The sequence below is a fragment of the Hemicordylus capensis genome, chromosome 1 (assembly GCF_027244095.1).
Source record: "Hemicordylus capensis ecotype Gifberg chromosome 1, rHemCap1.1.pri, whole genome shotgun sequence".
Taxonomy (NCBI): domain Eukaryota; kingdom Metazoa; phylum Chordata; class Lepidosauria; order Squamata; family Cordylidae; genus Hemicordylus; species Hemicordylus capensis.
Window position 1 is genome coordinate 321,114,839 of NC_069657.1, and position 25,806 is coordinate 321,140,644.

The following is a 25,806-nucleotide window of genomic DNA, read 5'->3' on the forward strand; positions in this document are numbered from 1 at the left end:
TACATTGAGAGGCCTCCACCTTCCAAAGGCAGGTGGATTCTATGCTAATCCATTGCCACCCATTCATAATGGCCTTCATTGACGATATCATCATATATAGTCAAACATGGCCAGAACACTTGAGACATCTGGAGATGATGTTGGCAGCCCTGAAGAGAGCTGGTTTACACGTGAGCCCTAGGAAAAGTCTATTAGGTGCTGCAGAGGTGAAGTATCTGGTGTATTTGTTAGGACATGGACAGATATGGGCTCTGCCTGAAAAACTGGAAACTGTGGCATATATGCCCCCACCACAGACCAAAAAGCAATCCTTGGATTGGTCGGTTACTAAATTATTATTTATTTACACAGCCAGACAGGTGTTATTGACTGGTTTGTTTTATCCAGACATCGAGTCCTTCCCAAGGACCTGAGATGGCTGAATTTTATTGTCAATGTTGTTGCTGCTGTTATAGATATCATCGCAGAATATAGGCTGTTCCCAGTAAAGCTGCTTTTTGTAATTGGCTGATGGTGGTTTCTGTGACCCCTATGGTGTTGAGGTGCTCTTCAAGGTCTTTTGGAACTGCACCCAGGGAGCCAATTACCACTGGGATTATTTGGGTCTTTTTCTGCCACAGCCTTTCAATTTCAATTTGTAGATCTATGTATTTTGTTATTTTTTCTATTTCTTTTTCTTCTATTCTGCTATCCCCTGGTATTGCTATGTCGATTATTTTAACTTGGTTTTTTCCCTTCTCGACTACAATTATATCTGGTGTATTGTGTGGCAGATGTTTGTCTGTTTGTAGTCGGAAGTCCCATAATATTTTTACATCTTCATTTTTAACAACTTTTTCAATTTTATGGTCCCACCAATTTTTGGCTACAGGTAGCTTGTATTTTTTGCAGATGTTCCAGTGTATCATCCCTGCTACCTTGTCATGCCTTTGTTTGTAGTCAGTCTGTGCGATCTTTTGACAACAGCTGATCAGGTGGTCCACTGTTTCATCTGCTTCTTTACAAAGGCGGCACTTGCTGTTTGTTGTGGATTTTTCGACTTTTGCTCTTATTGCATTTGTTCTTAGTGCCTGTTCTTGTGCAGCCAGTATTAAACCCTCTGTTTCTTTCTTCAAGTTGCCATTCTTAAGCCATTGCCAGGTCTTGGTGACTTTAGGATTTTTCTAACTCTCCTGACGTATTCACTTCCAATTTTTATTTTAACTTTCTTTTAACTTCAGTGTGTGCGACGTTATCATCCTGGAGAATGCCCAAGTATTTGTAATGTCCTTTCTCTTCCTGCTTCTTGATCTTGCTTCCATTGGGCAGTTCTATTCCTTCTGTTTTTGTTATTTTCCCTCTGTTCATTATTAATGCAGCACACTTATCTAGTCCAAACTCCATTGCTATATTGCTACTGAATATACGGACAGTGTTTAGTAGTGATTCGATTTCTGACTGGGACTTTCCATACAACTTCAGATCGTCCATGTACAGCAGATGGTTTATTTGACTTGATGTTTTAGATGTTTGGTATCTGAGGCCTGTTTTGTTTAGTATTTGTGAAAGTGGAGTCATGGCAATTACAAACAACAGAGGGGATAGTGAGTCCCCTTGGAAAACGCCTCTTCTAATGCTAACCTGTCCAAGTGTCTTGCCATTGATTGTTAACTGTGTACTCCACATGCTCTTTGCTTTTTTAAATAAATATCTGAATGTTTTTGCTGACACCAGTTGTTCCTAAACATTTTAGTATCCATGTGTGAGGCAATGAATTGAAGGCTATTATTATTATTATTATTATTTCGATTTCTATACCGCCCTTCCAAAAATGGCTCAGGGCAGTTTACACAGAGAAATAACAAACAAATAAGATGGATTCCTGTCCCCAAAGGGCTCACATTTTAAAAAGAAACACAAGATAGACACCAGCAACAGTCACTGGAAGTACTGTGCTGGGGGTGGATAGGGCCAGTTACTCTCCCCCTACTAAATAAAGAGAATCACGATGGTAAAAGGTGCCTCTTTGCCAAGTTAGCAGGGGTTTGTACCAGGATATGCATCCTTGACAAGTCCCTTGACCAAGATGCTGGGACAGAAAGCTCCAGATCCATTATACTGGGCCCCAGAAGGACAAAAGGCCTTCCAAAAGACCAAGGAAGTCCTAATGCATGCCCCAGTCTTATGAAGCCCCGAATTTCAGGAACCATTTATGGTACAGACAGACACCTCAGCCACAGGTTTAGGAGTTGTATTCTCACAAACCCTGAAAGGCGAGGAACACTCAATAATGTACCTAAGTAGAAAACTAAGGCCCACTGAGATGAGTATTCTACCATGGAGAAAGAGGCCCTGGCAGTAAAGTGGGCTGTGGAGATCCTTCAGTATTACCTAACAGACAATCCATTCCTCCTTGTGACCAACCACAAGCCCCTTCATAAAATGAAGGACACTGAGTAAAGAGGTGTTGTTTATCTTTATTACCCTTTAGGTTCACAATAATACTCTGGAAGGGCAGCAACAACCCAAATGTAGACTACTTCTCCCACTTCTTCGAAGACAACTAGCCAGAGGTCCACATAGAAGCTTTGTGGGGCGGGGGGGAGTGTCCAGTGGGCGACCACGCCGTCCTTACCGGTGCAGCCAATCCTGGAGCAGTGGCAGCCGTGGAAGGCTCCTGGAGCAGCAGCAGCATGTCAATGCAGTGGCGAAAGAATTGAGACCGTGCGGTTGGGTTCTAGGCTCCTGGAGAGAGCAGGCGGCCAAGAGCAGATGGTAACGGAGGTGTCCTGTGGTGAAGGAAGGGGTGGGTGATGGAGGAGGAGATAGGGGAATGGGGAACAGCTGCTGGACTGGGGGCTATACAGGGACCAATATTGAAGGGCATAGGCCCAATTGAGGGGGGGTGATGTGCAACTTGCAACAGGCTTAAAAACCAGCAATGGCCCGTGGTGAGGGGCAAAGAGAGGGAGAGTGGTGTGGGTTTCCAGAGAGAGACAAGCACAGTGACCCCAAGGAGCTGAAAGGATAAGGACACAGGTGAATACCACCCCCCTCCACATTTACATTCTGAGGCTCTAGCTGCTGAAAAGGGCAGCGTGTGACAAAACAACAAATATTTATATACCGCATTTCAACAAAAGTTTCAAAAGTGGTTTTCATAGAGCAATAATAAGCAAGTAAGATGGTTCCCTGTCACCAAAGGATTCACAGTCTAAAAAGAAACATAAGATAGACACCAGCAACAGTAACACACAAAGCCAGGGTGGGTGGTGGGCACCCAGAGGTGCCAAGCACCCACCAAACCCCCAAACAATCGGACACTTCTGTGATTTTAGATTATTCCAATTTTTGCATTCCTCCCATAGGGAATAATGGGGATTTGAGGTGGCCCAGCTGGCCTATTCTCCCCTTTGGGGGGTGCCAGGGCACCCCAAAGTGGGTCCAGAGACATGATGAGTTGTGTCACAACTCCCCCAGGCAGCACCAAGTTGGTTGGGGTTCATGGTTCCCCCTGCTCATGAATTTTTTCAGTTACTGTCCTTTTAACAAGTCTATCTCTATCAGAGTAGCTTCTCTGGTCTCTCTCTCTGTGTGTGTGTGCGTGTGTGTGTGTGTGTCTTCATAGGGATTCATTGAGATAACTCATACACAGCAAGTCCAAACACAAATTGGATTCTTGGTGGCTGTATGAGTTCTCGGGGGTGGGAGACAATGCCGGCAGGGGAATGGGCGAGGGGGATAAAACGGCAGTGGATGGTGGGCAGGGGAGAAAACGGCGACGGCAGGGGGAGAACTAGAGGCACAGATGCTCTAGCCCAGCCCAACTTGTTTCTACTTATTTCATGACAGAAAGAAAAAATTGAAAGAGTTGTGGGAAGTACTAATCCATTTTCCCCTCCTCAGCTAGACATTCCCTGTCCCCCCTCTGTTTGGGAGAGGAGCACAAAACTGATCTCTATAAGCTCTGCCAAAAAATTACTAAACAAACCAGAAAAAATAGAGAATTGCACTTAAAAGACACCCTGTACAACTTGGCACGGGACCCTGAAGCATCAGCTCCAGGTCCTACCTTGACATGATAGTTGATGCCAAAAACCACGAAGCCAACCATGATACTTCCTAGGGAGTCCAGCAGCAAGTCTGTACCATCTCCAAAGCACAAGACGCCTAGCCCTGACATTGCACTACCATCAATACCAAAGGCTTCGATATTGTGTCATATGCAGTGTTCCCTCTAACAGGGATTCCCAGATGTTGTTGACTACACGTCCCATAATCCCCAAGAAAAAGCCATTGCAGCTGGGGATTTTGGGAATTGTAGTTAACAACATCTGGGAACCCCTATTAGAGGGATCGCTGGTCATGTGTCCTCGAAGGCTATCCCCTCAACTTTGAAAGAGGCTAAACAAAGGAAGCCTAGGGACAAGAAGAGACTTCACACTACTTCGACATTGAGCGACCCCAAACAAAAAAGGTAGACTCAACATAGGTCTTGAGATGGGAGAAAAGGCATCCAAAAGAAGCATCAACATTGAAGTCTACTGCTGCCAAGCATCCAGTGTTGCCAGTACTGATATTGATGGTATCAATGTCAAGAACCACAATACCTGTGCTGTCCACTTTCACCATGCCAAAATAAGTATCGTTCCCATCACTCAGCAACATCAGAGGTCCACAGAGATCTTGACCCTGGATTCCCTCAAGACTATTCACTAGCAGTGACCTCAGAACTACACAAGAACAGCCCTGCTGGATCAGGCCCAAGGCTCATCTAGTCCAGCATCCTGTTTCACACAGTGACCCACCAGGTGCCACTGGAAGCCTATAGGCAAGAGTTGAGGGCATGCTTTCTCTACTGCTGTTACTCTCCTAAAACTGGTACCCAGAGAAATCCTGCCTTTGAGGCTGGAGGTGGCCTATAGACCTCCAACTAGTAGCCAATGATAGACCTCTCCTCCATGAAGTTATCCAAACCACTCTTAAAGCCATCCAGGATGTTGGCTGTCACAACATCTTGTGGCTGAGAATTCCACAAGTTGATTATGCTTTGTGTGAAAAAGAACCTCCATTTGCTGGTCCTAAATTTTCTGGCAATCAGTTTCAAGGGATGACTTCTGGTTCTAGAGTTATGTGAGAGGGAGAAGAATTTCTTTCTATCCACTTTCTCCACACCATGCATGATTTTATAGACCTCTATCATGTCTCCCCACATTCGTCTTTTTTCTAAACTCAATAGCCCCAGGTGTTGTAGCCTTGCCTCATAAGAAAGGTGCTCTAGGCCCCTGACCATCTTGATTGCCCTCTTCTGCACCTTTTCCAGTTCTACAATGCCCTTTTTTAGATGTGGTGACCAGAATTGTACACAGGTGTGGCCACACCCTAGTTTTGTATAAGGGCATTATAATATTAGCAGTTTTATTTTCAATCCCCTTCCTAATGATCCCTAGCATGGAATTGGCCTTTTTCACAGCTGCCACACATTGAGTCGACACTTTCAACGAGCTGTCCACCACGACCCCAAGATCCCTCTCCTGGCTAATCACCAACCGACAACTCAGATCCCATCAATGTATACTTGAAGTTGGGGTTTTTCATCCCAATGTGCATCACTTTACATTTGCCAACACTGAAACACATTTTGTTGCCTACTCACCCAATTTTGAGAGATCCTTTTGGAGCTCCTCACAATCCGTTTTGGATTTCACTAGACAAAAGAGTTTGGTATCATCTGCAAATTTGGCCACATCGCTGCTTACCCCAGCTTCTAGATCATTTATGAATACATTAAAAAGCACCGTTCTCAGTACAGATCCCTGGGGGACCCCACTTCTTACTTCCCTCCATTGTGAAAACTCTCCATTTATGCCTACCCTCTGTTTCCTGTCCTTCAACCAGTTAGCAATCCACACATGTACATGTCCCCTTATCCCATGACTGCTAAGTTTCCTCAGGAGTCTTTGATGAGGAACTTTGTCAAAAGCTTTTTGGAAGTCCAGGTAGACTACATCAACTGGATCACCTTGATCCACACACTTGTTGACACTCTCAAAGAACTCCAAAAGGTTGGTGAGGCAAGATTTCCCTTTGCAGAAGCCATGCTGGTTCTCTCCCAGCAAGGCCTGTTTTTCTATGTGCTTTACAATTTTATCCTTGAGGATGCTTTCCATCAATTTGGCTGGAACGGCCATTAAGCTAAATGGCCTGTAATTTCCCAGATCACCCATGAATCTCTTTTTGAAAATCAGTGTTACATATGCTACTTTCCAGTCCTCCAGTACAGAGCCTGATTGCAGGGTTAAGTTATATATTTTTGCAAGGAGGTCCGCAATTTCACATTAGAGTTCTTTGAGGACTCTTGGGTGGATGCCATCCGGCCCTGGTGATTTGCTAGTTTTCAGTTTTTCCAGACAGTTTAGAAATCATCTCTTGTCACTTCTATCTGACTCAGTTCTATAGCCTCCATCCCCAAAAAGCCTGTTTCAGGAACAGGTATATGCTCAGTATCCTCTGCCGTGAAGACAGGTGCAAAGAACTCATTTAGCTTCTCTGCAACCTCCATAGCCTCCTTTTCCCTCCTTGGTATCTCTAAAAGATGGTTGAGAGAGATTCCTGCCTACAACTTTGGAGAAGCTGCTCCCAGTCTGTGTAGATAATACTGAGTGAGATGGACCAATGATCTGACTCAGTAAACAGCAGTTTCCTATGTTTATGTATCTTTAATTTTCTCATATTATTTACCTGCCTTGAAGGTTCAAATCAGCTCCAAAAGATGGAACAAAAATATTCAAATTAATAAATCTACAACCAAGGCCTTTATTTAACACTCTAACTTGGGCAAGAAGCTATTTTGGTTATCTAAGGCATGTGTTAGCTCCAATCTCCAGGATATTTTGAAGGAAATGGGAAGCCTATTGTGACTAACTATCCAATTGTAAAGTAAAGTGTGCTGTTGAGTCGGTGTCGACTCCTGGCGACCACAGAGCCCTGTGGTAGTCTTTGGTAGAATACAGGAGAGGTATACCTTTGCCATCTCCCGTGCGGAAGGAGCTGATGCCTTTCAGCCTCTTCCTATATCGCTGCTGCCCGATATAGGTGTTTCCCATAGTCTGGGGAACATACCAGTGGGGATTCGAACCGGCAGCCTCTGGGTTGCTAGTCAAGCCATTTCCCTGCTGCCCCATTAGGTGGCTTTTTAAATACAGGTAACTGTTCCTTAATCTGTTTATTCTGGCTATTGAAGGGGAAAGGATCCCTTCCCCTTGATATTCAAATTTAATGTGCTGCTCAAAAGAAAATGCTGAAATGTTCAAGCTTCACAAGAGTACACTTCTATTGGAAACTACTAGAAACTTTAGCAGTTTCCCAAACTAAAAGTAGGTTCATGAGCTTGAAGGAAGCAACTTTTAAAATGATTGTACAGGTTAGACTGTCCTTTGGAATAAAATATGAAGGTGAATAAAAAACAATTGAAATGCAGACACCTATTAGCTCAGGCTCCAGGCTATTCAATTACTTGGAGAGCTGATTGTGAAGGTTTGTTCTGTCCTTGCACATTGTTAACAGCAAAAAGCTTCTGATGTAGAATGATGTGCAGTGAAGCAATCGCTTTCTAATCGTGGGTTTTTTCCAGCAATATTTTGTTTCTTCCCTGGTTTAAAATGTACCACCTTCTGTTTCAAAGAAATCAAGTTATTAAGAGTTTAGCAATATGTTGTTTTTTTTCAAATAGCTGTAGTGTGGTCTTTGTGAAGCACAGATTGAGTTTTAGCACATAGAAGACAGTAAAAAAGAATTATAAGTGTAGATACGGATGGCTGGAAGCATGAGAGCAATCTTCGGCTGCTTAACATCAGCAGACAGCTTAGGCTAATGACATTCAATTTTTCATTTGGCTTTCTTCTAATAATAAACTGTATAGTTTATTAAAATCTTCAGTAGACAAAATGACAGGTTCTGGCAATGAACATCAGATAATTTCAGTTTAAGTGATACAGAACTCCCATCCAACTCTTCCTCATTTTAATAAGAACAGTGACTTTGTACCAACCACACATTTTATATTGATTATTCTGGAACTAGACTGTTAGCTGGTTCATAGAATCCCATAGCTGCAGATCTCCTCTCTCAGCTGCTTTCTTTTCTCAGTAGGAAAGCAGAAAAAACTACCAGGAAGGAAAGGATTCTTAGCCCCTTGTCCTTCATGCTGGTCTTTTCTAACACCAGAAACTGGGGCAAAACTACATGTGATTGAACATTGTGAGTTCTAGTCAGGTTTGAGCATTTCTACATTCTTTCAACATGCTGTTCATGCAATAACTAGAGGCCCATTCACAAGTTATGTTCATCACTCGTACGAGTGTACAATTTGCTGGTCAATGACCGAATAAACTTACTGTATATACTAGAGTATAAGCTGAATTTTTCATCACCCAAAATGTGCTGAAAAAAATCAGCCTCGGCTTATACTCAAGTCATCTATCTGCCCGTGCTAAAATGTCCCCCTGTAATAAAGTACATACTGGTCACAATGGGCTCCATTCGTCCCGCTGCTCCGGTTCTGTGTCCCCTGCTTTCCCGCAGCCGAAAGAAGCTGCACACGTGGTTTCCACCCTGCACTGTGCAGTGCTTGCTCTGTCCAACTCAGCCACAGAAGCATCTGTTCTCTCACAGATGCCGGTTCCTGCTGCTACTCCCAAACAGATGTCGGTTCCCGGGGCAGACTTTGTAATAGAGAATTACAGGGAGGCAGCAGCGGCTCCCTTAGATGGCAGCAACACACTACAACCGCGGGGCAGACTTGGTGATACAGCAGTACAGGGAAGCAGGAGCGGCTCCCTTAGATTTGGCCACACACTGCCCTAATAGACTTCAACCGCGGGGCAGACTTGGTGATACAGCAGTACTATTGTGTACTAATCTGTGTAACTGCGGCGCTAGTAGTGACGTCACTACTAGCGCCGCAGTTACAGTTACAGCTTAGTACCCTGACCTGCAGCAACAGCCTTGTAACCTGACCTGCAGCCTTGTATCCTGACCTGCGGCAACAGCTCAGTGTAGGCAGAGAGAAGAGCATCGGCTCTTTAAGATGTGTGTGTGTGTGCAGGAGTTCTTTTACCATATAATGAGCCTATACCAGTATGTAGTGCAGTCGTTATTTAGACTCATGGTTTTTTCTTTGAAATAAATATTTAAAACATATACCCCACTGATGTCTCAATTAATGTAATTTTATTGGCATTTATTTTGATTATTGAAACTCACCAGTAGCTGCTGCATTTCCCACCCTAGGCTTATACTCGAGTCAATCAGTTTTTTTGGTTTCTTAGGTAAAATTAGGTACCTTGGCTTATATTCAGTTCGGCTTATACTCGAGTATATACGGTATATCTATCTACGAGTGTACAGTGTACACAGGTCTGTACCAGGTAGAGTCATTCACATGTTATGTTGAACTCAGATACAAAAGTACACTTCCAATCTTTACCATGCATTTGAAGGGCCTGTATCCAGGTTCACTTTTAAAATCAACACAGGTACAGTCATTCACACAAATATGTGCACAGGTATACAGACATCTGTACATACAGCATAATGTCTGCATCTGGCTGAAGTAGATCAACGAAATGATGAAAAGTAAGAAATCAACAGCATACTTTACATAAAACCACATGCTCAGTATGATCTAAAGGGTCAGAATAAGAGACACTTATCAGCCTTTTCTTACCCTTGAGGTGTTCCACAAATGAATTGCACAAATAGCTGAAGAGATCAGTGGTGGCCGGTACCAGTGGGAAGTGTGGGACTGGCGAGACCGAACAGGCCACAGTTGTGTCTCTCTTCCCATGGCTGTGACTGCAGGTCTCTCTCTTTTTCTGTTTTTACTCTGCTGTGACTGTAACAGGAATCACGTGGGCTGGTTATTCACGGAGTGAATGACCATGCTGTGCAGCTCCAGTTAAAGCCGTGGTGGGGTGAAATGGCATAAAGAGACACATGCAATCACAATAGGTTGGGGATAGAGAAGGAGAGAGGCACAGCTGCAATCTGTTTGCATCCATCAGTCCTGCCCTCTGCCCCCACCAGCCCTGCCCTCCACCTCCACCTCCACCACCACCCTTTGGTACTGGCCACAACTGGAAGAGGTTCCAACCAAGCACAAATGCAGTACACAAAAGGTATATGGAACAGGTCCTCCAAAAGCATAACTGAAGCTAGTTTCCATGTTCACTTTGCTCCCTAATACATCAGAACAACTCATCTACAGCTTCAGAGACTCTAGTTAAGAAGTAACTCACATAATGAGATGCAGCTGCTGAGTACTGCAGTAGCAGCAGCAGCACCATCTTTCTCAGCTATTATAGCTGTGTCTTCATAAGGCAGGATTATCTTTAATGGTGCATGATCAATGTAGTGGAATGGAGACTGGATTAATGAACCAAAGGGAAACACTTAAATATAGTTGATTAAACTGGAAAGTAGAGTCAGTCTGAGTTAGTGTAAGTGCACTAAGAACAGATAGAGTAAATCTGCTAGAACAAACAACACGTTGAACAATTAAGCCAGGCCGTGAATGACTGGCAAGCCCTCAAGCTGAACTCAGCACTCCACCTATGTACGGTGGCCCAACAGGGAATGGATTAACATCCTATTTTTTGCAGCTTGCTTGGCAATTTTAGAACTGGGGACTGTCAAACATTTTCAAGTGACAATATATGAGTGGCAGGCTACATTTGACCTGATGGGTCACAATATGTGCAGGCCTGGATTAAGCACACAGTACCTTTAGCAAGACATTTCCACACATCTCCAAGGTCTGTGTAAATTCTTTAGATACTTATAGGAGATCTTTCAATACCTACAAGTATACAAAGTCTGTTCCTCCCCACTCCCCTTTCTGGTCCCCCCCCATATTGTATGTAAGGAATTCCTGACTTGGTTGAACAAGGAATAACATTTTTAAATTTTCATTGTTGTACCTAAGAGCAGAGCTTTGTATATCCATATGACTGAGCTTTGTATATCCATCTTATTACTTTATTATTGTTTTCTCTGTGTAAACCGCTTTGGGAACCTTTGTTGAAAAGCAGTCTATAAATATTCGTTGCTTGTTTTGTTTGTTTGTCTAGCTGTACATCTAACTTTATAGAAAAAGGTTATACATTGTATTGCCCTAATGGTTCAAGCTGGTTTCAGAAAAGGCTGTGGAACAAGAGACATCATTGCCAATGCACACTAGATAATTGAGGAAGCTGAAGAATACCCAAAAGAAATCAATATGTGCTTCATTGACTATAGAAAAGCCTTCAGCTGTGTCGACCATGTCAAGTTGTGGAATATCCTTAGGCAAATGAGCGCCCCAGAACATCTCATTGTTCTAATGAGAAACCTATACACAGGACAGGAATAATATATATTACTTTTCAACAACAAAAAGTTAAAACCGTTTACAGAGAAAAAGAAATAAGAAGATTGTTCTCTCTCCCTAAAGGGCTCATTTAAAAAATAATAATGTGTTATTAATGTGTTTTTATCTATTATGATTTTATCTTTTTATGAATTTTAAATGTGTTGTGTTTTATGTTTTTAATTCTGTACACCCCCTAGAAATTTTTTATGCTAGGCTGAATATAGATTCAATCATTCATTCAATCAATCAATCAATCAATAAACAAACGGCAGACAGCACTGGAGGGATGCTGTGCTGGGACTAAATAGAGAAAGCTGCTCACCCCCAACTAAATATACGAGAACCACTATGATGAAAGTAACTGCCTCTTTGCTACGTTAACAAGAATATCCCTTGATCACCATGGGGTGGATCACATAATCCTGTGTAGAAATAACATACATATAAGTGCATCAGACTGCACATATCTGCATTAGAACATCATGTGAGCCTCAGGCAATATATGAGGGCATATTCATATGTTCCAGATTCCTGAAAGCCTTTCACCCAAAAAAGGAGTGGAAGGATAATAAGAATAGTGCATACATGTGTATGACTATTATGTTCAGTACAACTGACTATAAAGATGGTGGGAACATTACGTCAATGAGCCCTCTTCCGAGGTTATAGAGGGAAGCCATGCTCATGCTTACAAGGGGGAAAGCAAGGAGGAGGTCCCACACTGTTGTGGTCACTCATCCCCTTCTACCTGATGGAGAAACTTATGGCACCATTTGTCTGAAGAGGGGGATACTGTAAGTGTGTTCAATAGTGATTCTGTGAGCTGCATCCTAGAGCAATCCAGGTTGCAGCTCATGGAATCACCATTAAACACGCATATGGTGGCACCCCTTCAAACGCTGTCATAAGCATGTTGGTTGGGTGCAAGGCGATGAGTGACAGCAGCAGGGTGGAACTTCCTCCTTGCTTTCCCCCTTGTAAGCGTGACCATGGGTGCCCTCTATAACATCTGAAGAAGGCTCCCTAATTGCAACTGCTTGCTCAACTCTAAAAGAAATGGACAGTGCCATGAAGGACAGGTTACTCACCTGTAACAATGTTTCTTTGAGTGTCTTCTGTGCATTCACAAGGGATTGGGATTGCACCTGTGCAGAGATCATACCCTGGACCTTGCAGTAGCTTGAAGAGAGAGATTTTTGGTGGTAGCCCCACCCCCTTTCTAGGCTCTCCCACCCAATTCTCCTCAGTTGGAGCCACCGCCGCAGATCCCATAAAGGGAAGCAACAAGGCTGCAGCAGGAGGGTCATGTGACTGAACAGAAGACCACTCAAAGAAACATTGTTACAGGTGAGTAACCTGTCCTCCTTTGTGGTCTCTGTGCATCACACATTTGGGAAATAGTGAGAGTTTTACCTTAAGATGAGAAGGAGGGGCAGCCTTGCCCGGCAGAGACAGCAGACTGAAGCACCATGGAACTGTCCCTCCTAGCTTGCAGATCCAAGGCATAGTGCCTGATGAAAGTGGTACTCTGAGACCAGGTCATGGCAAAATGCCGCGCAAGTTGACATGGACCTAGTGGAATGGGTGTGCAGCAGAGCAGGCAGAGGCTGCTTGGCTAGCTAGTGGAGCACATCCAAACTGAGAGCTGCTGTGAGGAGACTTGAAAATGTTTACGTGGCCCACCATAGCAAACAAAAAGGGCATTAGATCTTCTGTAGTCTCTGGTCCTATGAACACAGAAAGCAAGCACTCACTGCACATCGAGGGCATGCCATTTGCACTCCTCAGGTGTCTGTGGATCTAGGAAGAGCACGGGGAATGATATCTCCTGGGAAAGGTAGAACTGAGATGCCACCTTGGGTAAGAAATTGATGTCAGGGGTTAGGATCTTGCCTGTGGAAGGCAAGAAAAGGTGGATCCACGTGGATTGCTCCGAGTTCAGTCACTTGGCATGCTGAAGTGACTGCCACTAGGAAGAGTGTTTTGAAGGTAAGTAAATGATAATCACAGGTGGCCATGGGTTCAAACGGTTTGGCGGTTTCCTTAGGTTAGGACTAAGGAAAGGTCTCAGGTGGGTGATAGCTTAGGAGTTGATGGGAACAAACGGTCTAAACCTTTGAAAAACTTTTTAACGCCAGGAAACTGAAAAAGATAACAAGAAAGATGATGTGACAAGATGCCTGTGAGATGCACCTTCAGTGATGAACAGCCCAGACTGCTTCAGGTGCAACAGGTAAGCGAGCACTTCCTTCATGGATGAGTGCTGTGGGTCAATATGGTAGGTGTGAGCATATGAGAGGAAACATTTCCACTTCGTATCATGGGTATAGTGTGTGGGTGGCCTGAGGGCATTGTGGAGCACTGATTAGACAGTGATAGCCGACTGCAATGGGTCGCTTACAACTGGTAGCAAGGTTGCAGCAGCCATGCTGTCAGGGAGAGTGTTGAGAGGTGCTAGATGCTGGTGCCCGGAAGAGTCAGCAGATCCAGACAGTCCAGCAATTGAAGGTGAGTATGAGGCGCTAGAGACAGGAGGTTGGCAAACCAAGGTTGTCTCGGCCACCAAAAAGTGATGAGAATGCAGCATGGTCTGTCTGTCTGTATCTTCTGGAGGGGAAAGACGGGAACACGTACACAAACTCTTTGGACCAGTCAGAGAGGAGGGCATCTCCTTCTGACTCTGGACTGACTCCCGCTCTGCTGAAAAAGCAACTGCACTGGCAATTTTGAGCATCCACAAAGGCGTTGACAGTTGGTATTCTCCACCTCTTGAAGAGGGTGTACACCACCTCTGGATGAAGTTGCCAGTTGTGAGAGGGGTACTTCTGTCTGCTCAGGGAATCCACAATGTTGTTCTCTTTCCCTGGTATGTGTGTTGCACGCAGAAAGATGTTGTTGGCAATGCACCACTCCCAGAGCTTCAGCAGCAGATAGAGGAGCACTCTGGATCTTGTCCCGCCCTGCCTGTTGATATAGGTGGCGGCTGTGGTGTTGTTGGTAAACACCATCACCCACTTGCGTCGTAACTCGGTCCTGAAGCTTTGGAAGGCCAGGAAGACGACCAAGAGCTCCAAATAGTTTATGTGACTGTTCTGTTCAGCAGCCGACCACCTGCCTACAATAGTGCACAGTGTGCACCTCAACCTGTGCCAGACGCATCTGTCATCACAGTGGCCTCTATCTGAGGTGTTCTAAATTGGCAACCTGTCCTGAGATGGCTTCCATAGTGCTGCTTTTGCCACTGCAGCGGGAACGACTAGTTTCTTTGATTGTTTGTCTTGGGTTGGAGAAAAGACCCTGAGAAACCATTTCTGGATGACACGCATGCGTAACCTGGGGTATTAGAGAATGGTCATTGTGGAAGCCATCAGTCCCAGTGCATGTTGGACTTGGAATGCAGTGACGTGAAGAACTGATGCGAAATGTGTGGCAGCAGTAATGATGTCGTCAACCCTGCCTGGAATTAGGAAAGAGGCAGCAAAGCAAGCATCCAGGGTGACACCTATGAAGTCTATTTGCTTTACAGGGTGTAGTTGAGGTTTTTTGAAGTTGACTAGGAGGCCTAATCTCTGGTGTTGTTTCAGTGTTACCTGGATGTGTTTTTTGAAAAGACTTTCCAAACTGCCCACTATCAGCCAATCTTCTATATACAGAAAAAGCTGCACCCCTTGGTGGCAAAGAGGCAGGAAGGCAAGCATCCAGGGTGACACCTATGAAGTCTATTTACTTTACAGGGTGTAGTTGAGGTTTTCTGAAGTTGACTAGGAGGCCTAATCTCTGGTGTTGTTTCAGTGTTACCTGGATGTGTTTTTTGAAAAGACTTTCCAAACTGCCCACTATCAGCCAATCTTCTATATACAGAAAAAGCTGCACCCCTTGGCGGCAAAGAGGCAGGAAGGCAAGCATCCAGGGTGACACCTATGAAGTCTATTTGCTTTACAGGGTGTAGTTGAGGTTTTTTGAAGTTGACTAGGAGGCCTAATCTCTGGTGTTGTTTCAGTGTTACCTGGATGTGTTTTTTGAAAAGACTTTCCAAACTGCCCACTATCAGCCAATCTTCTATATACAGAAAAAGCTGCACCCCTTGGTGGCAAAGAGGCAGGAAGGCAAGCATCCAGGGTGACACCTATGAAGTCTATTTACTTTACAGGGTGTAGTTGAGGTTTTCTGAAGTTGACTAGGAGGCCTAATCTCTGGTGTTGTTTCAGTGTTACCTGGATGTGTTTTTTGAAAAGACTTTCCAAACTGCCCACTATCAGCCAGTCTTCTATATACAGAAAAAGCTGCACCCCTTGGCGGCAAAGAGGCAGGAAGGCAAGCATCCAGGGTGACACCTATGAAGTCTATTTGCTTTACAGGGTGTAGTTGAGGGTTTTTTTCTTCTTTCCAAATTCATTTTTTATTAATTTTAACAATAGCATTATTATCATTCATTAGAAATACACACATAAAAGATGGACTTCCCGCTCACATTTCTTCGTGATTCATCAACTATAGCATTTACCCTTGCCATAATAATAATTCAAAACATAAGTTCAAACCCTTACAAACATAATTAATCTAACCAACCTGCGATTTATACTAAATTTCAAACCCTGCTGTCAAGTCCATAGTAGGGAAGTAGTTTTTAAAATACAACAAGAATGGTTTCCAATCTTCTTTAAAACATTCCAAGTTTTGGTCTCTTAATAGTGCAGTGGGTGCCAATGTAGCTAGCTTCTTCCATGTGCACTTAATCACCTCCAGGTTGGTTGGAATGAGTGGGAGAGACAATGGCATCTTAGTGTCAGACTCAATGATGCTTTGTTCGGTTTCAATGCCCAGTGCTTTTGCCATGTGTGCTATTTGTTCAGAGTAGAGGTATACTTCTTCCGGTGAGGGTTCAGATTTGGTGTCAGTTGCCAACGTGTCGGCATTTGCATCCAAAGTCGGGTCAGTGCAAGAATCATGTGTGAGAGATTGAGCATCCCCCTTAGAGTCTGCTTCATCTTTGGAAGGGTATGTAGCTGTGTTTGGGTGAGCTGTGGTAGACATGCCTGACATGCCTGAAGGGTTGGAAGGATCCAGTGTAGACCCAACTGTCTGGAGTAGCCCCTGTCACAGCAGTGATGGTACTGACATCTGTACCTATCCTCATGTCGGTGGCAAGCATCATGATCCCTGGGGTAATACTCATCATAAGGTTGGGCTCAATCTCTTTTGTGAACCCTGAGATTGCCCCACTCCTCCAGCTCTTCTAGGTACTCATCCTGATAAGGATCAGCACTGCCATGGGAAAGCTCATAATCCCCCTCTAGTGTATTGTGAGGATCAAAGTGGGAATCGAGAGAGTCTCCAAGTGGGAGTTCCAGCGCCTCCAATACTGAGTCTATAGTGGGCTCTAGCACGGGGTGCGGCTTGTTGTCAGCGAGTTGTGTTATGGGGCACAGGTTGTAAAGCTCCGCCACCCCGGAGGCTACTGTCACGTGCTTCCTCTTCTTTTTTTTTGTGGGTTCCTGACTCATTGCCTCAAGGACCTGTCATTTCTTTTTAATGGACTTAAATCTTTTTTGCACTCTTATTCTTAGTGAACTTCAATCCCGAGACAGAACTGGGCACAACCTCAGAGGAGCCAGGAGCTGCAGGGAGCACTGGTGGAGGCTGCGTCGGTCGTGTGCTCGAGATTGACAGAGGTGGACAGGGCATCTCAAAGATGGTCTCAGCAGCCTGTAGGAGGCAACTGGCGAGGTAGGAGGCAACTGGCGAGGTGAGTCAGGAGGAGGCAACTGGCGAGGTGAGTCAGAGACCATAGCATGAGTAGCAGTATTGATTAGCCCATTAGAAATGGGGAAGCAGTACAGGCTATCCCCTTAAAGGTGAAAATATGTGCTTTCAAAGCTCTTTCTCACAAAAGGAAATGGAGGCGGGAGGTCATGATTACAATGGGTCTGCCATGTGAAACTGACAGACTGAGCAAGTCTCAACTCTGTGTCCTTCCCCCAAACACAAAAGGCACCTAGAATAGTGATCAGGCATGGGTAGTTTAGCAGAGCAAGAAGAACAATGTTTCAATGAAGACCCGCTCACCATAAACTTGCAATGTGGCATGGAAGGGGGAGAAAGGGAGGATGTGAAGGCAAATAAACACGCAAACGGTGAAAGCAGAAAGAACTAGGAGGATCGGAAAGATGGAATAAAAGTAGAGTAAGATATAAAAATGGTAAAGCAAACTTCTCTCTCTCTCTCTCTCTCTCTCTCTCTCTCTCTCAGGCAAGGTTTTTGTTTTTTAAGTCAATGACCAGAGGCAGTGTTGACTCTGTGGCGGTTGGCAAAAAACTGAGGAGAATTGGGCAGGAGACCTAGGAGATGCAAGTGCAGTATAAAAATATGTTAAATAAAAAATAAAATAAAAGAATGGTTAGAAACTATTAGAAACTAACTATTGCGGTTACTGCCAAAAATCTCTCTCTTCAAGCTATCGCAAGGTATGGTCTCTGCACAGGTGCAATTCCAAACGTGTGATGTACAGAGACCATGAAGAAAAAGCTGGGAGTACTAAGTTGGGAACAGATTTATCTTCAAAAATGGAAGGAGTTCTGCTTTGTTATATTGTTATATATTGTTATAGAGGGCCACTGATGAACTCAAGCTATATTTCCAGTTTCTAGTCATGTGATTTGAGCTCCTTTTCTCCTAGATACCCTCTTTGAGTTACAGAAGTAGTATCAACATATCACATGACAAACCATAAGTGTTTGGATTGTTAAGAGAACCTACTCTATTCAATCATTATAGACATTTAATCTGGTTCTAAAAACAGTTCCAGTAGATGTTAGTCAATACAGATTAGCAACAGCATAATTTGATCAACACTGAGCATTTCAGTCTTATTCTCATATTTCATCATCTATAAATACAGGATAAGTGCTGTTAACTCTTCAGTAATTTGATTCTGAAGCAGTCTATTTAAAAAGCTAGCCTTAATTGCAGCAGTATTCACTAGAACATTGCTAAGGGCCAATATGAATGCAGGACTATTAGCCTACTTCCCAACCAAAAGAATGCTTATGAGACCACCATGTCTCTGGGTGGGTTTGTATGCCCCCCCCACCAATAATTTTACATTTACAGTCCAATACAAACCAAATTCATAGCTCATGGAGGAGGTTCTGCCCTGGAGCTTTATATTAATATTAGCCAACAAACCATTTTTAACACAATAGCCTAAGAAGATTTTGAGTTCAGACTAGTTGTTTTGTTTATCCTGTCATACTTTATTTTTGAAAAGCTGACAGAAAAACACTGCAGTATGCGGGGGAAAGTCAGATTTTTGGATTTCACAGTTATAATTATGCTATTGGAGATATGACACAAGTCAAGTAGTTTTTAAAAAGTCATTTCCTGTTTGACTTTTTATATGGGGAGGCCAACAGAATCTTTAGCTCCTTTCTTAACACAGTCTCTCACCCGGCTTGCCAAGTTATGTAGAAACTGTAGTGAGGAAGTGGATATTTCTGTGGGTGATTCCAATGTAATTCACAAAAGGAGAGTGTGAGCCTCAAGCCTACAGCAAGAACCCAAGGAGGACCACAGAAAGAATACTGTCCATGAAGACTGAATGGAAATCAGGACTAAACCAAGGGGCACTAGGACTGACCCAGATCTTTGCAGGCATTCCTTGTTGATGCACTGTACCTGATGAAGGAGGCCCTACCCAGGGGAGGGAGTAGAGATGTGCGGTTCGGTTCGGATCCGAACCGGTTCGTTCCGAACCGGTTCAGATTCGGCGGTTCGTTCCCGGACCGAATCGGGCCCTTCTGGGACCAATCCGGACCGAATCTGGGCCGGTTCGGGAGTGCCAGAGGCTTCAATGGAGTGTCCTGAGTGTCTCTGTGAAGTTAGAAGTGTGTCCTCCATTTTGTGGCTCATTCCTGAAACTTTTGCTCCTGGCATCCATTTTGTGATGCTATTTTCAGGCATTGTATTGGCTGCGCTATTGATCCTTTGATTGGCCAGAATGAGTCCTTTGGTCTGGTAGGCTGCTTGGCTGTTGCACTGTTGAGAGCTGGCACCCTGTTGGCCGTGGGGGGAGTGCAAAGGTGGGGGCTTCCAAAGGAGGGAATTTCAAACCTATATAAACCCAAGCCTCTTGCCTAGAAACTTCTCTTGGCTGCAGTTGTGGGATCATCTCTGAGACCTTGCTGTTTTGCTACTGGTGTCTGCTGTGAGTCCCTGACTGTGTGTCATATTAGTGTGTGTCTGTCTCTCTGCTCTCTCTGTGTGTTGTTTTGTGCCACCTTTTGTCCATCTGCCCTCTGTGTCTGTCTCATCTGTCCAAAGTTACCTCTTTACTTTCCCCAACTTTTCCTGTTGTGTTTTCTTCTGTTCTCTTCTCCCTTTACCCTTTCTCTCTCTCCCTCACTCAATCCTCCCAACGTTTTGGCTTGCCCTCCCCCCCCACCCCCACCCATCTTCTCTGCATTGCTTTGCTGGTTTTGTGCCTTCTTGCCTGACTTTTGTTCCACTTTTTGACTTTCATTCAATTTGATTGTTCATTGCTTCTGTGTAAATTTATATATTTGCTGCTTTTGGTTTTTAATTAATAACTTGTGCCATTGTTATTGCTGGCTGCTTGAGTTCTGTTTCTGAGGATTTAGTTTATATTATTGCTGCAATTGATTCCTTGGGTTCTGATTTTGATTGTTAATTTGTTCCCCTCTGGCCCTCTGCTCCTAGCTTCCCCCCTCCCTCCCTCCCACCCAGATAAGATTGTTTCCCTCCTCCCTGGTGCTGCTGCCTGTTGAGTCTTGCATTCCTTTGGATTTTGTTGTGGAATTAGGTTCTTCTGGTTTTGGTTTTGCTCGCTGTGTGTGTCCCACCCACTCCCCAGTCCCTCCCTGGTAGTTGTCCCCCCCCCCCCCCCGAGACTTTCTGGCTGCCTTTTGTCCAAGGTTTCCTTTTTCACTTTGCATATAGATTGTTTTGATTCAAATTTTTGATTGTTCCCCTCTGTGTGTGGTCCTGCTCCTAGCTTCCCTCCTCCCTCCCCTCCAGAAACCCACTCCCCCCACCACCGCCACCTCCTCCACTCCTGCCCTGCCCCTCCCACCCAGACTGAGTGTGCTGCTGCCTGTTGAGTCCTGTCTTCCTTTGGATTTTGTTGTGAGATTAGCTTCTTCTTTTGGTTCTGGTTTTGCTGTGTGTGTATCCCACTCCCTGTCCCTTCCTCCCTGCTGGTTGTTGTTGGTTCCTCCCCCACCCTACCCCAGACTTTCTGCCCAGTTTGGTCCCAGGTTTTCTTTTTTTGACTTTTTTTCATTATTGATTGGTTTGGTTTCATTGATTGTTCCCCTCTGTGTGGTCCTCTGCTCCTAGCTTCCCCCCTCCCTCCCCTCCAGAAGCCCACTCCCCCCACTGCCACCTCCTCCACTCCTGCCCTGCCCCCTCCCACTCAGATTCTGCCCCCTTGACGCACACTAATCCCCCCAAAACACACCCTGCCCTCTGGTCTCTCCCCTCTTGCCCCCCCGACTCCCTGCTACATACCCCAGACCCCCTGAAACACCCCCACCCCCCAAAACCCTCTGGTCTCTCCCCCTCTTCCCCCCGACTCCCTGCTACATACCCCAGACACCCTGAAACACACCCCACCCCCCAAACACCCTCTGGTCTCTCCCCCTCTTGCCCCCCGACTCCCTGCTACATACCCCAGACCCCCTGAAACACACCCCACCCCCCAAACACCCTCTGGTCTCTCCCCCTCTTGCCCCCCGACTCCCTGCTACATACCCCAGACCCCCTGAAGCACCCCCCACCCCCCAAACACCCTCTGGTCTCTCCCCCTCTTGCCCCCAACTCCCTGCTACATACCCCAGACCCCCTGAAACACACCCCACCCCCCAAACACCCTCTGGTCTCTCCCCCTCTTGCCCCCCTGACTCCCTGATACATACCCCAGACCCCCTGAAACACACCCCACCCCCCAAACACCCTCTGGTCTCTCCTCTTGGGACTGCTGCTGCTGCTGTCCTCCCACACCCAAATCCCCCCCTGCTGCTACATTACAGCTCCTCCTCTCTTCTTCCTCTCTCTCTCTCTTTCTCTCTCCTCATCCTTCCCTTCACTTCTTCTTCCTCCCACAGCTGCAGCCACACAGTAGCCTACCTCTGACCTCACCTGGAGGTCCCCGCCATCGGTTTTTTTTCTTTTAAAAGTTTTTCATTTAATTTGTCTCTGCTTGGGGGTGAGTTGAGCGACACAAATAGTGTTGTCTGTCTCCTCACTTCTGCCCCTCCATCGTTGACCTACCCCGGCTGCCTGTGCCTCGTGCGGCCGCCCTGTTATGTCCCAGCCCAGGGGTGGCTGGCTAGCGGCGGTGTATCCGTGACCAGCAGTGAGCGGCAGGAGAAGGACCAGAAGAAGAGGGGTTAGTGCGTGTGCAATTGTGCAACTTTTGTTGCCCCCTTTCCCTCCCTAGTTGGTGGTTTTAAATAGGGACACCCCTATTTTGAAATGCATTTGGGTGTGGGGAGGAGGGAGGGACCCTTGGAGAGGAGATGTACTGTTGTAACTTGTGTCTTCTTGCTCAGTGAAGAAATTGCTGCTGTGTGCTGCGTTGCATTGCATGCGTCTTGCGGTTGGTCTTTGAACAGGTGCCTTCCAGAGTGTTTCATGGCCTCTGGGGCAGAGTGGGGTCATGGGTTCCGATGCTGCCACTACATGCTGGGCCAATGCCATGCCAGAGAGTTTCCTGGCCTCTGGGTGGGGCAGAGTGGGGTCATGGGTTCCGATGCTGGCACTACATGCCGTGTGCCAATGCCATGCCAGAGAGTTTCCTGGCCTCTGGCTGGGGCAGAGTGGGGTTATGGGTTCTGCTCTGATGCTTGCTGCTACTACATGGCTGCTGTGCCAATACACATATATGATGATGATGTTCCATCCATGCTGCCATCAAGTGTTTGCTGCTGCTTGCTTGCCATGGTGGGCAGAGTCACAGTGTGAGTGGGTTCAACTTCTGTGCAGGTGTGACTGGGTTCTGGTTTTGGTTGTGTGCAATTTAAAGTCACTAAATAGGCTGCATTGAGGTTGATGCTCCCCCCACAGGAGCATTACTTGAAAACCACCCCCCAGAACCATACCACACTGTGTGTTTCAGTTCACTAAATAAGGGTTTCCTCCTTTGATCTGCAGGTGCCCAAGCTTTGACTGCGTCCCTCCCCCCCAAGTAGGTGCTGTGCCCTCCCCCCATCCATTCTCCCCCAAAATAAAAAAACTTGCCACCCACACCACAACTACTCAACCCAACTGCCCGTGGTCCACCCTTTAATCCCAATTTTAAAAAAAACCTCCCAGGCCCATCTCCCCAATTGGCTTGACTCCCAAATTTTAAAAGGTCACCCTCTCCCCCTCAATTCAATTGGCTTCCCCCCCATATCAAAAAGTCTTCCTCCCCCCCCAATTGGCTTAATTTTTCAAAAACACACTCCCCCCCCCCCCGCCAGCTCCAAATCAATTGGCTTTTTTTTGCCCCTCACAACCCCCTCCAAATTTTTTTTTGACCCTTTCTGGTCTTCCTCTTAAAGTCTCCCTCCTTGTAACCTAAGCATGTCTGAGCACCGTGTGGTGGGCAGGGCTCACTCAAGGTTGGCAGGCAGAGGTGGGAGAGGCCAGGTGCGGGGTGTGCCTGCGGGAGAGGGAGAGGACGCGGGGAGCCTGAGGACACCCCGCTCCTCCCCATTGGGCAAATCTTCGCCCCGGCTCCTCCATCTTTGGCGCGCAGGATCACTTTCCCCGCGCCTGCTGCCAGCAATCGCGGCAGAGGCGTCATTAGGGCTGTGGCGGGTCTCTCCTCGGCGGCACCAGGTGCTGCTGAGGTACCGCCAGTTGTTGTGGTGGAGGAGACTGTGGAGGTGGAAGAGCAGGTAGAGGGCGGGGAGAATGTAGCCAGGTTCTCCCTCCCTCTGGGGCCCCTTCCCCCTATCCTTTCGCCGCTCAGTGGGGCCCCCCCTCGTGAAGCCCGACACTCTGGTGGGGAGCGGTCTGGCGAGGTGGTGGAGGAGAGGCCTGCCTCTCCGATGCCAGTTGAGCCGGGCCCTTCCTCTGCTGTGGAGGACGGAAGGGGCGGGTTGGGTGGCAGCAGTGGGCAGGCAGCGGCGGCCGCCCCCCCCCAGGACTGCAGCCACCCTGTGAGAAATGGCCTAGGACGGCGCCCAGGGCGCAGGAGGCCAAGGGCAGTGGTGCATGGGTGCATTTTGAGGTCCCTCAAGATGCCCCATTCCATGCCCACTGTGTCCACTGCAGGATGCTTGTCAGCCGTGGAAGGGACCCTGGGCACCTGGGTACGACGCCCATATGGAGACACACAGAGCGTCACCACCCAGGTCTCAGGGGACAGGCTGGCAGCGCTAGTGCACCTTGTGCATCTGCCACTAGGGTGGGCAGCGGCAGTGTGCCAGCCAGCAGGCAGGCTACACTGCCCATCCAGCGGTGGATGCAGTCCTCGGGCAGCCAGCGTATTGTTCGCGTGGACCATCATCACCTCACCCGCCTCATAGGGGAGATGATTTCCACCGATGACCAGCTGTTTCAGGTGGTCGAGAACAACGGCTTCCGCCGGATTCTCCAATACCTGGTGCCTGAATACGTCATCCCCTCAAGGACCACGTTCAGCCGGAACGTGGTCCCCTCCCTGTACCGCCAGTGCAGGGAGCTCGTGTCGGCCGAGCTGCGTGCAGCTCCGGCGGGCACCAGTGTGCATTTCACGACTGACCTCTGGACCAGTGTCAGTGGGATGCACGCTGCTTTCCTGGCCCTCACTGCCCACTGGTGGGGACCGGAGAGTGAGGGGACCTCCTTGGGCAATGCTTCCGGGTCCGGCGCGGCTCCCGCTGCACTACGGCACAGGTGGGCTGTCCTGCACGTGGAGACGATGGACACAAGGCACACCGGGGAGGAGGTGGTGGCCGTACTCGACCGCCAGATAGAGGAGTGGATTGGCGGGTGTCCACACCTCTCCCGCAGCTTCATTGTCACTGACAATGGAGCCAACGTTACCGCCGCTGTCGAGACGTTCATGGACTGTGTGAACATACGGTGTATGGCACACACGCTCCATCTGACTGTCAGGGACGCCCTTGGCCTTAAGGAGCTGAAGGCGTCCCAGGAGAGGGGGGGCCGCCCCATCCCAGTTGCTGTTGCTGCCACGGCCACGCTTGTGGATAAGTCCCGCAAGCTGGCCGCCCACTTCAACCGCAGCGAGAAGTCCAGGAGACTGCTTCGCCAGAAGCAGGATGACCTTGGGCTTCCTCGCCGTCTCATCCCTTCGGATGTTGAGACGCGGTGGAACTCCACCTTCCTCCTGTTCCAGCACCTGGTGGAGCAGGAGAGAGCCCTTGTTGCCCTGGCGAGGGACAAGTCCTTGGATGTCTGCGACTTCTCGAACGCAGAGTGGAAGCAGATGTCCGAGGCGGTGTCGGCACTCCAGCCCTTCCAATTTGCCACGAAGGGCTTGTGTGCTGACACCACTCCCTTGAGCCAGGCGCTGCCCACAGCTATGGGTCTGGATAAGCTGATGAGTGAACTCCAGATTTCTCTGACCGCGCCAGAGGGTCGTGCTCTGGCTGGGAGGCTGAGGTCTGGGGTTGACAGGCAGCTCGTTGATGTGCTGGGAGACAGGGAGGAGTATGTACTCGCTTGTCTCTGTCATCCAGCCCTCAAGGGCAATGCTGTGAGTGCCGATGAATTGCCCAGGTGGAGGGGCATCCTGGTAGAGAAGGTTAGGGAGGAGGAGGCCGCTAGGGCCCACAGAGACCAGGATGTTGGTAGTGGTGTGGGGGCAGCCACCCAACCCACACCCAGCAGCAGCATGGGTGGCCAGCCGGCGTCAGCTTCCCCTTCCCCTCCCTCTTCCCAGTCCAGCAACGCGGCATCCCAGGCAGCGCCATCGCAGCAGCCACTTGCTACTGACTCGAGATCTGCCCAGTGGTTTCAGCGGTCCTGCTATGGCGCCATGCCTGGTATGCAGGAGGCTCGACCTGCCAGTCCCCCCTCCAGTGCTGAGCAATGCGTTGCGCAGTACTTGGAGGAGCCTGTGGAGGAAGACGGCGTGGACTGTGCACAGTTCTGGTCGAGCCGCCGCCAAGTCTGGCCGGACCTGGCGGTGGTGGCTGTGTGCCTCCTCTCCTGCTCCCCAACCAGTGTCCAGAGCGAGCGGGTGTTTTCACATGCCGGGGACGTGGTGACACCCTCTCGCTCCCGCTTGGACCCTGGTCTGGTGGAGCAGCTGGTCTTCCTTAAGGTGAACCTCCCCCTGTTGGGCTACCCCAAGCTGGAGTTTGAGCCGGGCGAGTGATTACCGTGGGTTGCCCTATGGTTGGTCACCTGCCTGGCTTGACCTCTATGCTTATCCCTCCCCTCCCCACATCCACCTCTAGCTGAGC